Source organism: Brachyhypopomus gauderio, chromosome 18 (assembly GCF_052324685.1).
Source record: "Brachyhypopomus gauderio isolate BG-103 chromosome 18, BGAUD_0.2, whole genome shotgun sequence".
NCBI lineage: Eukaryota > Metazoa > Chordata > Actinopteri > Gymnotiformes > Hypopomidae > Brachyhypopomus > Brachyhypopomus gauderio.
Genome location: NC_135228.1, coordinates 16,982,988 through 16,998,402, shown reverse-complemented (window position 1 = coordinate 16,998,402; position 15,415 = coordinate 16,982,988). Strand labels below are relative to the sequence as shown.

General features: G+C 42.0%; 1 long non-coding RNA gene across 1 annotated transcript in view; it reads right to left on the bottom strand.

Moving 5' to 3' along the window:
* The window catches only part of LOC143481985 (uncharacterized), a 38,932-nt gene extending 23,819 nt beyond the window's left edge, over positions 1-15,113 (bottom strand). Inside the window, exon 1 of the long non-coding RNA XR_013122117.1 lies at positions 14,873-15,113. This is a non-coding gene — a long non-coding RNA (uncharacterized LOC143481985). The remainder of the gene's footprint in view (positions 1-14,872) is intronic.
* Between the last annotated feature and the right edge of the window lie 302 nt (positions 15,114-15,415).

The following is a 15,415-nucleotide window of genomic DNA, read 5'->3' as shown; positions in this document are numbered from 1 at the left end:
CCTCATCACCACAGGGGCCACACCACATCACCACGGGGGCCTCATCACAGCAGCAAAGGGGCCTCACCACAGCAGCACAGGGGCCACACCACAGGGGCCTCACCACATCACCACGGGGGCCACACCACATCACCACGGGGGCCTCACCACAGCAGCACAGGGGCCTCACCACAGCAGCACAGGGGCCACACCACAGGGGCCTCACCACATCACCACGGGGGCCTCACCACATCACCACAGGGGCTTCACCACATCACCACAGGGGCCTCACCACAGCACCACAGGGGCCTCACCACAGCACCACAGGGGCCTCACCACATCAGTACAGGGGCCTCACCACAGCACCACAGGGGCCTCACCACATCACCACAGGGGCCTCACCACATCAGCAGACTGTCCTTCCTCCACAGTTTAGCCGTCACGCTCACACGTGCCATGTACACACGCTGCACCTCAATCTATTGTCTGAAATGAGTCCGCTGATGAGACGAGACCTCCACAGCACGCCCTTCACTTTACAATTTGCCAAAATCTATTTTTTTCTTACTCCTACTTGGGTTTGGTTCGTATTTGCAAGACGTCCCATGACAAAATGATGAGGAAAACACATTTCTAAGAAGACGTAAAGGTCATGGGTCAACAAAAATCCTTCAATTTATTTGGACTCCTTTTTGGGACTTCCAAAATCTCATTTTCTTTTGTTCCTGAGATGAGAATTAATTTGAATAAAAGACATGACAGCATATCAAATCATGTGGGCAAAAAAAAAAATCACAATTTTAACAGTTTAACATTTTCAGATATTATAATAAATATATATGGTCTATTCATTCACACAGAGCATTCTAAATTAGCGTCTGCAAGTAAAGCGATAACTATAGCGGGCGATGTCTTTAATATAAAATTGATCAATTAAGATTCATTACCAAGGTTTTGTGCTGAAGTCGGTCATAACTGGAAACAAACAGTATAACTGAAGGCCACAGTCTTCCTGATAATGTCAGGTATTGAAAGGGCAGCCTATCTAGATAAAGAGCATTCTATTGACAGGCAGACCAATATAACTCAGGCCTAAGTAACAAGTTAATGGATCTTACAATTAGCCATGTCCTCAGGAATGAAGCAAATTAATCAGAGTGGAGTGACTCTACCCCTCTCTCTTGCTTACCGACTACATGAGGCTGCTGACATTATTTTGGTGTGTTGATTAATGATGCTCCTGGTATCCAGAACAACAACACTGGAGTAAGAATAATAGACACTGAGATCAAGACGAGCATGGTCCATCCATCCCAATTTAGCTTCTTCATGTTAAAGTCCCACCAGCCAGTGGTGCTGCTATTTACTGTTTGATTAACAACCTTATCCGGCATGGTATTTCAATTCTGATACCCCCTACAGAATATTCGCCGGTGTCCTTGATGGCGATTGCAGCCTTCCGAGTTCTTCTAGCTGCAGAACCCATAAGACACATTCTGTTGTGACCTTGACACCGGCTTTTCATGTGGTTTGATGGCGAGGAGGAGGAGGAGGAGGAGAGTGCGTGGGTGGGCGAGGATGAAGAAACCCCCTCCCACTCCCCTCTGCAGGACTCTCCATGAGGCGGTCAGCACCAGCCGCACGGGGAGGGTGGTGTGGCTCCTCAACTGGGCGCGCCATCCATCAGCGGGCTGCGTCTCCGCCCAGAGCAGCAGGGCGCGGAGGGGGGAGGCCCAGCCTCAGATGAGGGCTATTTTTCAACAATTCCCGCAGCCTTTGGCAAGCATCACAAAGGCAGCCAGCGAATGGCGGCATGTTGCCGGACATCTGGTTAAGTGGCTGGCACCGAGATGAAATGGAAGGAGCTTTGAATCGTGGCCAGGGCTCGATTTAACTCTCAGAACTCTCATCGTCCTTTGCATTTAAAACGACTTGCATCAGTTATTTCCTCCTGTGTTTGATGTGACAGGGGGCGCTGCTGTTGTGCGGCCGGCATCGGAGCGTCCTCCACGCTGTCCCTGAGACAGAGACATGTCTCCGCTGTCTCTGTCTCAGCCTCGCACGGACCAGCGACCTGACATTTCCAAAACTTCATTCTACAGAGACATAAACCTATAAGCATAATGCATAGGCCATGCTTAAAACTGAGGCAATGATACATTAAATTTGCCCTTAAAACTTGAATTAAAAGCTTGAATTAAAAGCTCCCTGTCCTTCCTAGGCTATTGAAATATGTGAAACCTAAATTACCGTAAAAGGTTTTCATTAAAAATTATTTCAATCTAGACACATTTTTTTCTCTGTAAAATGCGTTGCAAATGATTTGTTAAACCGTGCTGTCATCCTGTTCATGTTCAGAACCCTTTTACAGAGACTCAATCTATCAATTTATTTTGCTTATCCTCGCTATCTGTCTCTCACACATACACTGCAGACGCTGAAAGTGCGAAAATGAGATCATCAAACAGACTTACAAACAGAAAGTCTATATCATGACTTACAGAGAAGGTTTATATCATGACTATACAAGACGTTTTTCAAATCCAAGTGTATCAGTTGCCACACATGGAGTAAATAACTGTCAAGAACCAATGGTTAATGGTGCTTTTCTGCAGACTCCCAGTGAAAATAAACAAATGTACTTATTGAATTAATCAAATTCCACAGAATGTCCATAACCACATCTTTGCCCTCCACCTCTGAGTTATTCTCCTCCACCCTCATCACCAGCAGGTTTTATGTTTTTTTTACCCACTACCTCTCTTTCCCATTCCTGTATGTGGTGTATTTTTACACACAAGCAGGGGTATGTCAGTCATAGCAAGATGCCACCCACAATTCCAAGCAGAAACACTTCGGAGGCCTTCCCTCCCTTTCTGTTCCTCCTTGTCAAATCTGTTTTGTTTCAGGTGTTCCCCGTGCTTGTAATATAAATAATTAAATGAGATGGCGCATCACAGAATTGCAGGTGAATTTATACTCTCATGTAGGGAGTTCTCCCAGCTGAGGTCGGATTTGATGCATGCTCTTTGAAACGTGTTCATAAGTCATGTAGCATCACCGTTTCCCAGAGAGGAGTGGTGGCCCTTCAGCACGCGTCTCCTGGCCAGCGTGAACGGTGTGAGCTAGTGCAACCAAGAAACGCTTTCTCACGCAGCACTAAATCAACACCTCAGAGCTGCTCCTCTCTGAGGCAGATGGCTTTATCAAATCATGTTCTAGCACGGACTTGACTTCAACACGTAATATTAAACCATTAAATTGCAAAATTGACGTAGCCACAAGGCACAGCATACTGACGGATGGCAATAGCTGCTACTCCGCAGCTACAGCAACACAGGAAGAATCGTGCATTGTTTGGTATTAAAGCAAACGTGCCTGGCAAACCAGCTACATGCAGCAGAACTTAGTTAAACAAAGGATTTATGGGTCCTCTGCTACAGACCAAAAGGCTCTGCTTATTTCTGTGTTCAGTCTTTAAAAAAAGCTATCAAATGAAACCTGAAACCAGTAATGATGTTTCTTGTTTTTGTTTATTTTGCTTGTTTTTCCACAGTGCCAATATGTAATTATAGCAAAGGTTCAATATTATACTGCTGTGCTATATGGTGCAATGCTGAAAGAATAATGTGCAGTCTGTCGTGTATTATTGCTTACTTACCACTGTTATACTGCTGTGGCTCTCTAGAGCACATTATTGTGCATTATTAAACGGGTGACAAAAAGCAATAGCTAAGCACTTCCTGTGTGAGCCAATTAATCATATTCATTTTTTTTGCAGCTATCCAGCTAAATTAAGCTGCTAACAACCTTTAATGTTGACAGTAGTCGTGTTCTATTGTTGTCATGCTAACAGGGAGATTCGGTCAGATCAGGAACGGTTGCTCAGCTACAGGGTTAAACAAGTCTCTCAAACCTGTAGGGACAAAGAGTGACTGTCAGAATTTGACCATGTTACACCAAAGAAATAAGAGCAATTGGGAAACCTGGTTTTAAGAGGTCATAATGTAAAGTGATTTTAAAATGCCTCCATTTTGTTGTTTTGCTTCTGAATCATATAGAATAGAATCCACAGCACCTTTATACATAGGACCAGTTTGTACCAGAACTGACTCTTTGATCTACATCCATATGGAGCACACTGCTGTTATTTCAAATACAACTTTTAACAGCAATAAAGGACAATAAGTTAAACCACCATGAAGCTGAAACTATTGTAATAGCTAAAACATTACATGTGTCAAAAGACAAAAGGGTGTACTAGAGACCTCTACTAAACCCCAAAGTCACTTCATCAAAAAAATAAACAAAGATATTCTAGGATGAACAGATTGTAGAATTAACCTACAGAATGAAGGCTTGCGGTGTTTGAAAATCTGCACTTTGTAATTCAATGCATGCGCTTTTGCCACCATAAAGCCTGTAACAGAGACAGAATGAGGAATGTGTGAAGAGAAACAAAGGTGATCACAGAGCAAGTGTAAGTAAACCTGTATTTAGACAGCAATTTTCTAGAACAAGTCTCAAAGTGCTTTTCAAAAAGGCTCACAAATACTATACGATACAGAGACAATACAATAAAATTCTATATTCAACAATGTTCCCAGAAAATACTAAAATACACACATAAAACACACATATATTAAGAGCCATTGAAAGACAATTACAAACATGTCTTTAAACTTTTTTTTTTTTTTTTTTATACGAGTGTATGATGTCAGAAGGCAGAAATGATTAGGTTAGGGGGCGGAGCTTCACAGGCCCTTTGATGGTAGCTGAGTGTGGGGGACATCTAATAAAACCTGACTTCATACATTTTGAAGAGGACATATGAATTCAGTCATGAGCCTCATTATGAAAAGCTTGACAGGTAAGCACAAAAATTTTTAAATCGATTTGGTAGGTCCCAGGTAAGCAGTGGCGAGAGGCCAGCACTGCACTGCTCTCTGTGAACCACAGACGAGCCACCTCTCTCAGAATAGACAGTTGAACAAGGCATTATAGCAGTCCGAACAAGTTCGGACAAAAACATAGATAATTTTTCAATGACAGTAATGAATAGAACATTACTAATTAGGTACAAATGTATACCATGCAATTTGTAAAGCATATGCAGTACAGCCAGTGAATCTTGCTAGTCTTCATTGACCATATGACTCAGTGTATGGTTTTTCACCTACCAGCAGACTTCAAACATTCTGCTAAATCAACTAAGCCAAAACCTGTACCAGTAACCCAAAAGCTTGTTCCAGTAAGCAGCCTGGCCATGGTAGTTACTAGTTACCCAACCAAAATCGCACGGAGCATCCATTTCACTTCCTGTAGACAAGACAGAATAAAAACAAGAAAGTAAAAACAAGAAGGAACTGAGAATGACAACTTTACAAGCCCAGTAGAGCAAGGAAGATATACAGCGTGTGGTGATGTCTGAGGGGCACTAGCTGTAATCATTCTTTCAAGGATTTGTAACCCTTTATTTTACAGTTTTGTCCAATTATTTATGGTTTCCTGAAATGGCAGACCTGTTTAAACCAAAGGATTTTATGTATACAGAATATGGCTGGAATAACATAAATACCTTCAATTTAAAAGTGACATTTTGGTTGTTTATTGTTTAATTTTACTTCCAACATGCAAGAGCAAAGACTCACAAGAGAAAAAGATATCGTTGCCTAGTTACCTCTGGACTGCAATGTATGGGGAAAAGTGTGGTGATTATAGTGACATATTCAGTTTAATACACACAGGTTAAAAACCTCAAGTTAGGAAATAGAGAACAAAATAGTTGGACCTGTAAAACTAAAGGGTATACCTGTAAAAATAAAGGGTATACCTGTAAAACTAGAGGCTATACTAAAGGTATAACATCAATTTTGAGGTTAAATATAGTAGGTTAAAACAAAAATTTCCACATTAAACCGCTGCCTTTCTGAACAAACAGCTTTACCCTAAATCTTAGGTTTTACCTTTCTGTGTTTTCACTATCATACCTTCCACACAAACAGCTTCCAATGTTTCCCAGTGTAGGAGCTTGCACGTTTTCTTCACTTATATATAAGAATATACACTCACCAGCCACTTTATTAGGTACACCTGTCCAACTGCTCATTAACACAAATGTCGAATTAGCCAATTACATGGCAGCAACTCAATGCATTTAGGCATGTAGACATGGCCAAGACGATCTGCTGCAGTTCAAACCGAGCATCAGAATGGGGGTGATTTAAGTGACTTTGAACGTGGCATGGTTGTTATTAGCATACAAGCTGTTATGAGTATTTCAGAAACTACTGGGATTTTCACGCACAACCATCTCTAGGGTTTACAGAGAATGGTCCGAAAAACAGAAAATATCCAGTGAGTGGCAGTTTTGTGGGAGCAAATGCCTTGTTGATGTCAGAGGTCAAAGGAGAATGGCGAGACTGGTTCGAGCTGATAGAACAGCAACAGTAACTCAAATAACCAGTAGTTACAACCGAGTTACAACCTTGAACTTTGAGGCAGATGGGCTACAGCAGCAGAAGACCACACTGGGTGCCACTCCTGTCAGCTAAGAACAGCTGAAGCTACAATTCACACAGGCTCACCAAAATAGAAGATTGGAAAGATGTTGCCTGGTCTGATGAGTCTCGATTTCTGCTGCAACATTCAGATGGTAAGGTCAGGATTTGGCATCAACAACATGACAGCATGGATCCATCCTGCCTTGTATCAACAGTTCAGGCTGGTGGTGGTGGTACTATGGTGTGGGGGACATATTCCTGCCACACTTTGGGCCCATTAGTACCAATTGAGCATTGTGTCAGTGCCACAGCCTACCTAAGTATTGTTGCTGACCATGTCCATCCCTTTATGACCACAGTGTACCCATCTTCTGATGGCTACTTCCAGCAAGCCATGCCATGTCATATAGCGTGAATCATCTCAGATTGGTTTCTTGGACACGACAATGAGTTCACTCCACACGAATGGCCTCCACAGTCACCAGATCTCAATCCAATAGAGCACCTTTGGGATGTGGTGGAACAGGAGATTCACATCATGGATGTGCAGCCGACAAATCTGCAGCAACTGCGTGATGCTCTCATATCAATATGGAACAGACTCTCTGAGGAATGTTTCCAGTACCTTGTTGAATCTATGCTACAAAGGATTAAGGCAGTTCTGAAGGCAAAAAGAGTCCAACCCAGTACAGGCAAGGTGTACCTATATATATTTGTGAAATTTGTGAAAGAATGGGTCACTCTCAGGAGCTCAGTGAATTCCAGCGTGGAACTGTGATAGGATGCCACCTGTGCAACAAATCCAGTCGTGAAATTTCCTCACACCTAAATATTCCAGTCAACTGTCAGCTGTATTATAAGAAAGTATTTGGGAATGACAGCAACTCAGCCATGAAGTGGTAGGCCACGTAAACTGACGCAGCGGGGTCAGCATATGCTGAAGCGCATAGTGCAAAGAGGTCACCGACTTTCTGCAGAGTCAGTCACTACAGACATCCAAACTTTGTGTGGCCTTCAGATTAGATCAAGAACAGTGCGCAGAGAGCTTCATGGAATGGGTTTCCATAGTCGAGCAGCTGCATCCAAGCTATACATCACCAGATGCAATGTAAAGCATCAGATGTAGTGGTACTTGTCTGACTGCATTGTGCCAAGTGTAAAGTTTGGTGGAGGGGGGATTATGGTGTGGGGTTGTTTTTCAGGAGCTGGGCTTGGCCCCTTAGTTCCAGTGAAAGGAACCCTGAATGCTTCAGCATACCAAGATATTTTGGACAATTCCATGCCAACTTTGTGGGAACGGTTTGGAGCTGGCCCCTTCCTCTTCCAACATGACTGTTCACCAGTGCACAAAGCAAAGTCCATAAAGACATGGATGGCAGAGTCTGGTGTGGATGAACTTGACTGGCCTGCACAGAGTCCGATAGAACACAAACACGATAGAACACCTTTGGGATGAATTAGAGTGGAAACTGAGAGCCAGGTCTTCTCGTCCAACATCAGTATGTGACCTCACAAATGCGCTTCTGGAAGAATGGTCAAAAATCCCCATAAACACACTCCTAAACCTTGTGGACAGCCTTCCCAGAAGAGTTGAAGCTGTTCAAGCTGCAAAGGGTGAACCAACGTCATATTGAACCCTATGGATTAGGGATTAGGAATGGGATGTCACTAAAGCTCATATGCGAGTCAAGGAAGGTGAGTGAATACTATTGGCAGTATAGTGTGTGTATATATCTCCATTAGGAATATTCTAGAATTCAGTCCATGGTTTTTTTTTTTTTTTTTACAAGGGAAGGTTTTATTACATTCCTTTAAACTGCACTAAAGTCATGGTCCAAGACAATGTAAGATTTAATCTTCAATTGCAGTGGGGCTTCAGTTATACAGTACTAGATAGACAGGTAGATAGATGGGAGCTAAAGAGAGAGACAGTGAAAGAGAAACAGAGACAGATTGAGAGAGAGAAAGAGTGAGAGAGAGACAAAGAGTGAGAGAGAGAGCGTGTGAAAGAGAGAAGCACATCAATTGCAAAGATGAACTAAACCCATCTGTTGCTTTTGCTTGCAACCTCTTCCCAGTGGTATCCTTAATGTCTGTATCATCAAGAAAATAGACCCCTTAATCGCCTTCATTAGTCACGCTTGTGAGACAGTAACAAATCAATAATGGTAAAGAATTACGCCAATTCCACCTGTTAAAGACAACAGCGTATTCATACGGCAAATAAGTGTAAGGCATCAATTACAAGCACATAGAGTGGCACCATAATTTAAGGCTGCAGCAGAAGACCTTCACACATACTGTATAAACACGCACACACACGTACACTCTAAGACGGGTTTAATTGTGTCCTGGAGAGCAATGAGTCATTCTCTCCCCAAGGTTAGTCTTGGAATTTAAAAACCGCTCCCAACCTACATAGATAAGCTTGGAGGCGTTGTCACTATTTGTGTGCATCATCCTTCTTTAAAAGCCATCATCTTAAACACCTGTCCATTTGGCATTTCTCTACCCAACAGACGAGCTTTGCCTCACAGTGACCACGCAGCTGAGAGCAACTGCATCCACTATGAACCCATATTTATTCGAAACCTTCAGAAGTGGAACAAGGGGAATTATTTTTACCAAGCATCAGAACACGCTGTGACAGCAGTGCTTTGACAAAATGGGCCACTGTCAGTGTCACCCGTCCCCAATCACAGCGGCGCGCAAGGTCCCACGGACGAGCGGGACAGCCAGCCAGGCAGCGGCCGTCAGGGAGGGAGAGACGTCCAGTGACTGTAATTTATCCCCCCTCCCTGGGACAATTCGGACACTCCTTCTTTGTCAAGGGAGCCTTTTAGCTTGTCACCCGTTGCAATTTTATGCTCAAAATGCCCTTGATATTAATTGCTGTTGCCGGTGTGGTTTTTGGGATTCTTCCTATTGAAAACAAGTAGCTGTAAAGCCATAATGGGGAAGAATTGGCGTTCAGCTTCTTCGTGTATTCTTTGAAATACTTGTAAAATATGCAAAAAATAGTGACAAAATGGCATTTGTTTATTTATTTATTTATTATACTATTTTTTTCAGTTTTACCTCTTAAAAGGGATTATGTAACTGACACTGCAATTACTTTGATTACCTTAACCTTTTATGTAATTAAGTGACGTGGCAGAGCATGACTGTTGTAATGGCTCTGACCCAAGACCACGGTCCGCTGGACTGAGAGCAGCACAATAGCACAGCGCTGCTGAAATGATGACTACAGGACAAGCTGAGGTGACATTTCTTCAGAGCCAAATAGTCCTGGAGTTGCTTGTGCTAGGCAAAGTATTTTTGTCTTATTAATTCTCCAAGATAATATGTCTTGACAGAGCCTCCCAAAGCTGATCCATAAAGCAGCCTGCAGAGAGCTGTGCCTAGGCTGGCCTTTTGAAGAAGTTATTGCTTTGATGTATGAGGGAGCAGATAAAACAGCGTGGGGAGTGAAGAGTAATTGCACTGGGTCTACAGGGGAACAGTATTTTGCCCACACAATGACTTCAATCTCTGCTCCTTTCCGGCAAATGGACAGTGGATCATGCTCTGCATCGCACTGACCACAGCAATTCCAAATAATTAGTCCATTCCATCGGCCAAAGATTAATGACTGCATTATGATGTGTTGCAAACTGTTGATTGCTTTGTTTCTCTTGCAAATTATAGAGGCGCCATGATGGTTATTAGAGGTGTGGTGAGCTCCCCCTCCTCTCCAGTGAAAATGAAACTTCTTCTTATCTCTGGGTCACAGCCTATTAGCTGACCTGTCTAGCACGGAACCGTCGAGTCTGATTTGAAAGTCAATAATAGCTGCCTATAAAAGACAGAGAGTAAAGCTGCTCTCTGCGAAGCAGTGGGAGAGGTTTTAAGCCAATTATCTGGCTTTTTTCTGACAGTGTAGCTGTGTGTGGTTTCATGGGTGATCCGTTATCAAAGGTTTGAACTAACATTAAATGTGACAAATGTAACATTTGTGTTTTCTTCAAAGTTTAACTAACTCTTTAAACAGGCTGCATTCAGTTTAATTGGCTGTGATCATGCTGACTGCAACTCAATTACATTTCAAATTCATGGAGGTATTGTTATGTGGTGTCAAACTTTTATTATATTTTTTTATTACTTCATCCCATCCTGCTGCTTACACCATCTAGCATTTAAATGTGGTCGAAAACAACTGGTGCTCGTGCTGGCAGATGCCAAGAAACCGAATCCATGACATTCACAGTAAGTGTTGGGAAAAGTGCTAAAGCCCTGTAGTTCAGCTGAAGTAGACACACTCCAGTTGAGAATTACTTCAAAATAAAAGTGGTTCATTAAAATGCTCTCAGGCTAAAGTGATTCAATATTTACTTTAAAACACATTTCAGTGACCGACTGCCCTATCATCCATCAGTCATCAGCAGCACAGACTGCTGCATCTACCTGAGGATCTACCACTACACACATCAGGTGGACACAGGTGTACTGGTGGGATGTTCCTATGTAAAATTCATAGGGATTGTCTATCTTGCTTGTTTTCTGTGTCAGGCGCTTGGTCTGAATGTTCCAGGGAAGTGGATAATCAGTATCTTGTATCTTTGCCCAGTGGAACATGATTTTCATTCAGGTACCATATCTTTTCACGTTTTACCTTTTCCCCATTCATACATTTATTCATAATGGTGATCATAACCTTTACCTTAATATTTATACATTCAATATATTGTTTCAATTACCCAATAGTTTACATATAATATTTTCTTTTTTATGTTCAATGCAAAATTTATCATTCATTAATTGATAGGCAGCAAAACACTGCGACATTAACGTTTTCCCTGCAGTAACAAAGACACTACGTCAAGTGAATGACCAAATATATGCAATTTAGCACCTTTGAAACAGCACTACATATATATGTACACAAAGCAGGCGGATAACATATGCATGACATTTTTGCAACTGAATTATTAAGTTAGACATCTTGAATGTCAGCTGTAATGTTTACCGTGGATGGCTGTCGTGAGCTGGACAGGCTTATTGCAGCCTCCACTTTGGGTTGACTCAGGAAGGCGCGACAGAACAATCACCAAACAAACGGTTCTGATCCAACTCCTCTAGGCAAGCGCATGTGTACAAATTGCGCTGAATGTAAGGGGGTCATGGGATATCTCACTGGATAAATAAACGTCGAAAGACCATATGAAATTCTTCCTCAACCTCGAAGCAGAAGCGCATTGCATCATCCTTACGTCCAGCCACCACCATCCAAAGGGGGGAGAGTGTTTACCCCCACCTGTTATCCAGCTGTGTGTAGGTTTTCCAGGCAGGTAGTGGGCTCTTTCATCCCTGCCTTCACATTCAGACAGCGCGCTCCTGATGGAGATCCTCTACCACACGCAGCTGTGCCCACTCCAATCGCAAATTATCCGTTTTCTTCCTATTTAAGAAATCGTCTGTGAAATGGCTCCAGAGCCTCTCGAGTCTCCTTGTTTGAAACACGGCAGTGGGTGAAGATGTACTTCATTACTTTTCTTCACTTTCCACACAACGCGTGATTGCTGCATTTTACCACAGGCACCCCCGTACGTGGCCTGTCTCTCCCCCTTTTAAAGCAACACAGCAATTAGTGCATGATGTGACCATGAAGCAAGATATACTGCAGGTTCACAAAAATCTGCTAATCACAGAACTGACAAAAGAGGCCAAGACCAACATAATATGTTTGGGTGTTTATTATCATCAGGTAAATCTACAACCTTGAATGCTTTTAATCAGTATGTTTACCTCCTTCAAAAGACACAGTCCAGACATGATAAAGCTGCAGAATGCCAAATGGTTTGACTGAAAATGTACTGACCAAACTGTATTTGTTTCTAGATATTCCTGGGTCACCCTGAACCTCGACAGTCAATACACTGTTGAAGAAATCCTCTTTTTGGAAGGCATTACAGTAAATATATACCCAGGGGATCTGTACTCTCACACAGCATGTACACGCAAGCACATACTGAGTGGTCTAAGGTCAAAAACTTTAATTTTCTCCACGAAGATTCACATGAAGCTGGGCTGTTTTCTATAATTCCCCTCTTGGCTTGCCCACGGTCCCCTCTCCTATCTTTCCCCCTGTTTCATCACTCTGTCTTGCAGCAGTAGACCTGGGCAGTCCTCAGCAGCTCCAGCTGTGACATGCCTGTCGGTCTGACCTTGAATCACTGTGCGAGCCAGTAACCAACCAGAGACAGCCAGTGACAAATTAGCACTGCAATCTGTCGTCACCGAGACAGCCTTGTGAAATACTGCAGCTCTCAACTAAATGTGGTGTATAAAAACAATAAAATATTCAGCAGTGTCTGCTATGGCCTTAGAAATATGAAAACAGCAACTTGGGAGTATTACTCAATTTGAAGGGGCACTGGACAAGGGAACGTGTGAGAAAAGATCTCAATGAGAAGCGCTGACACAACTTGGCCTGAACCCTCTCTGCACTCATCAACATTAAACCACTATCATGGCTGACACACATGCAGCCTTATAATGAGTTGCTGTGATTTGTTTTGAAATGCATGCAAAAAGCCAGCAGCGTTCCACGCTGACTCTGCCCTGTGCTTTTCCTCTCGACGTGGTCTGGGTCTGCAGAAAAGTTGGAGCCACACAGAGGGAAGAAATGAAAGCAATTTCCATTCCACTTCAAAATGCTTTTCCATTTTCATGAGTTTCTAGGAGCTTATGGTTAAATTTGTAATCAGCCTCAAATCTAGCTTGAAGAGAAAGAGAAATCTAATTTGATAAGGAGGTAATGAAGCTACACAGTAATTATCCACGATAACCTATTTGTGGCACTGGTTGAGCAGTGATGAAAATTCTATTTAGCATAGCTGGCTGATTTCTCTATTTTGATCAGTGAGAAGATGTGCTTTATAACCCTAGCCAATTTACTTTGAACTCCCTAAGATGCCAGGGATCATTACATTGAGGATTTTCAAACACTCTCCTGAGATTTGATGATTCTTAGCAAGAGCTTTTAAATCTCAGTTGATAGCACCAGTATGATACATGATATTCTTGTATTTTTACCCAAGGTCATAATCCACATGAAATACTGCAGTGCTCTTTAAAGTGGACAACAAGTCACTCACAAAACCACATTACATTTCAGACACTGTCTTTTTCAAAAGAGAATTTACCAGAAGACCAATGGTTGCAGCATGCAATTCTTTTGCCAAGTGAAAACGGTACAAAAATTTTGCATCAGTGTTCCTTTGAGAACTCAGACATGTGCCCCAGTCTAAGGCAGGGCCAGTGTTTCTTTTGGAGACATGCATTTTCCATACAGTAACGCTGCTACCTTTATGTTAATAGTTATGCGTCATTCTCCCTTGTTAAATTAATAGAGCTGGTTATTAAAACCGACAAGATTAATTAAACAGACATAAATTAAAACATTAAGAATCTATCTAATGAAAGCAACAGCGTATAATTAAGTACAGAATTTAGCATTCACATGCTGTGAGTTCTGTTGGCAAGGAGACAAGAGTCATGCTTACGGTTTCAAGGTATCATCAGTCCCTCCAAAACACTCCCTATTCACAAGATGCCAGTGCCATGCATAAAATATGCAAAAACTTGCTCATGTGATTAGCATGGTATTGTGTCTCTTGGTAACTCAAAAAACTAGCTCATGTGATTAGCATGGTACTGCCTCTCTTGGTAACTCAAAAAACTAGCTCATGTGATTAGCATGGTACTGTGTCTCTTGGTAACTCAAAAACTAGCTCATGTGATTAGCATGGTACTGCCTCTCTTGGTAACTCAAAAACTAGCTCATGTGATTCTTATGGTACTGCCTCTCTTGGTAACTCAAAAAACTAGCTCATGTGATTAGCATGGTACTGTGTCTCTTGGTAACTCAAAAACTAGCTCATGTGATTAGCATGGTACTGCCTCTCTTGGTAACTCAAAAACTAGCTCATGTGATTATTATGGTACTGTGTCTCTTGGTAACTCAAAAACTAGCTCATGTGATTAGCATGGTACTGTCTCTCTTGGTAATTCAAAAACTAGCTCATGTGATTAGCATGGTACTGTGTCTCTTGGTAACTCAAAAACTAGCTCATGTGATTAGCATGGTACTGTATCTCTTGGTAACTCAAAAACTTTCAGAAAGTCACTAATTATAAAGAGACAACTAATTATGAGAATAAGAACTTGAAAACCAGCTAACAGCCAAATGGGCTTAATGCAAGAGCTCAGCATATCAGCTAAATGTAAGACATCACTGATGATGTCCAAATGGCCTCCTTGTTGCTATGCAAACATAGAGAAGTGTTAACTCAAACAGTGTTAAGAAGTCATGATGGTCTGATCACATATGCTAAACACTACCCACTAACCTGCTTCATTCTTTCACTTCATCTTGAGCTCTAGCTGCACCTGGGTGAGTAAATGCCCACTTTTCAGACTTCTGTATTTGCACCCTGTATTCTCAAAGCACCGATTCCTGGATCCTTACAGAAACATCTGTGGTTGTGAAGCTTTTGATCACCTGAATCTCAAATATCCACAATCTCACACAAACTACCAATTAGACAGCACTCTAATTTGCATATTGAGGTCTGTTGTTGAAGCAGTGAATAAGACTCATTATAAACAACAGCCTTTGAAATCTTCTCACATTCTTTTCAGAGAGAAAAGTAAAGACCTATTTGTTTGTCCTATTTGAACATTTGCGTTTTATCTGTGTGGCACTGGCTTTTGAATTTTCCACACTGTTAAAATTAATGACACCATAATCCGGTAGATTTTCCTCAGGGATGTGTCCCAGGCCATTGGTTATTATTGATTTACTCTAACAACCTCGATTTGCCAAAGTACCCAAACATGCAAATGACTTCACAACTGTGGTGACAATGATAATAACACAAACACAGAAACGA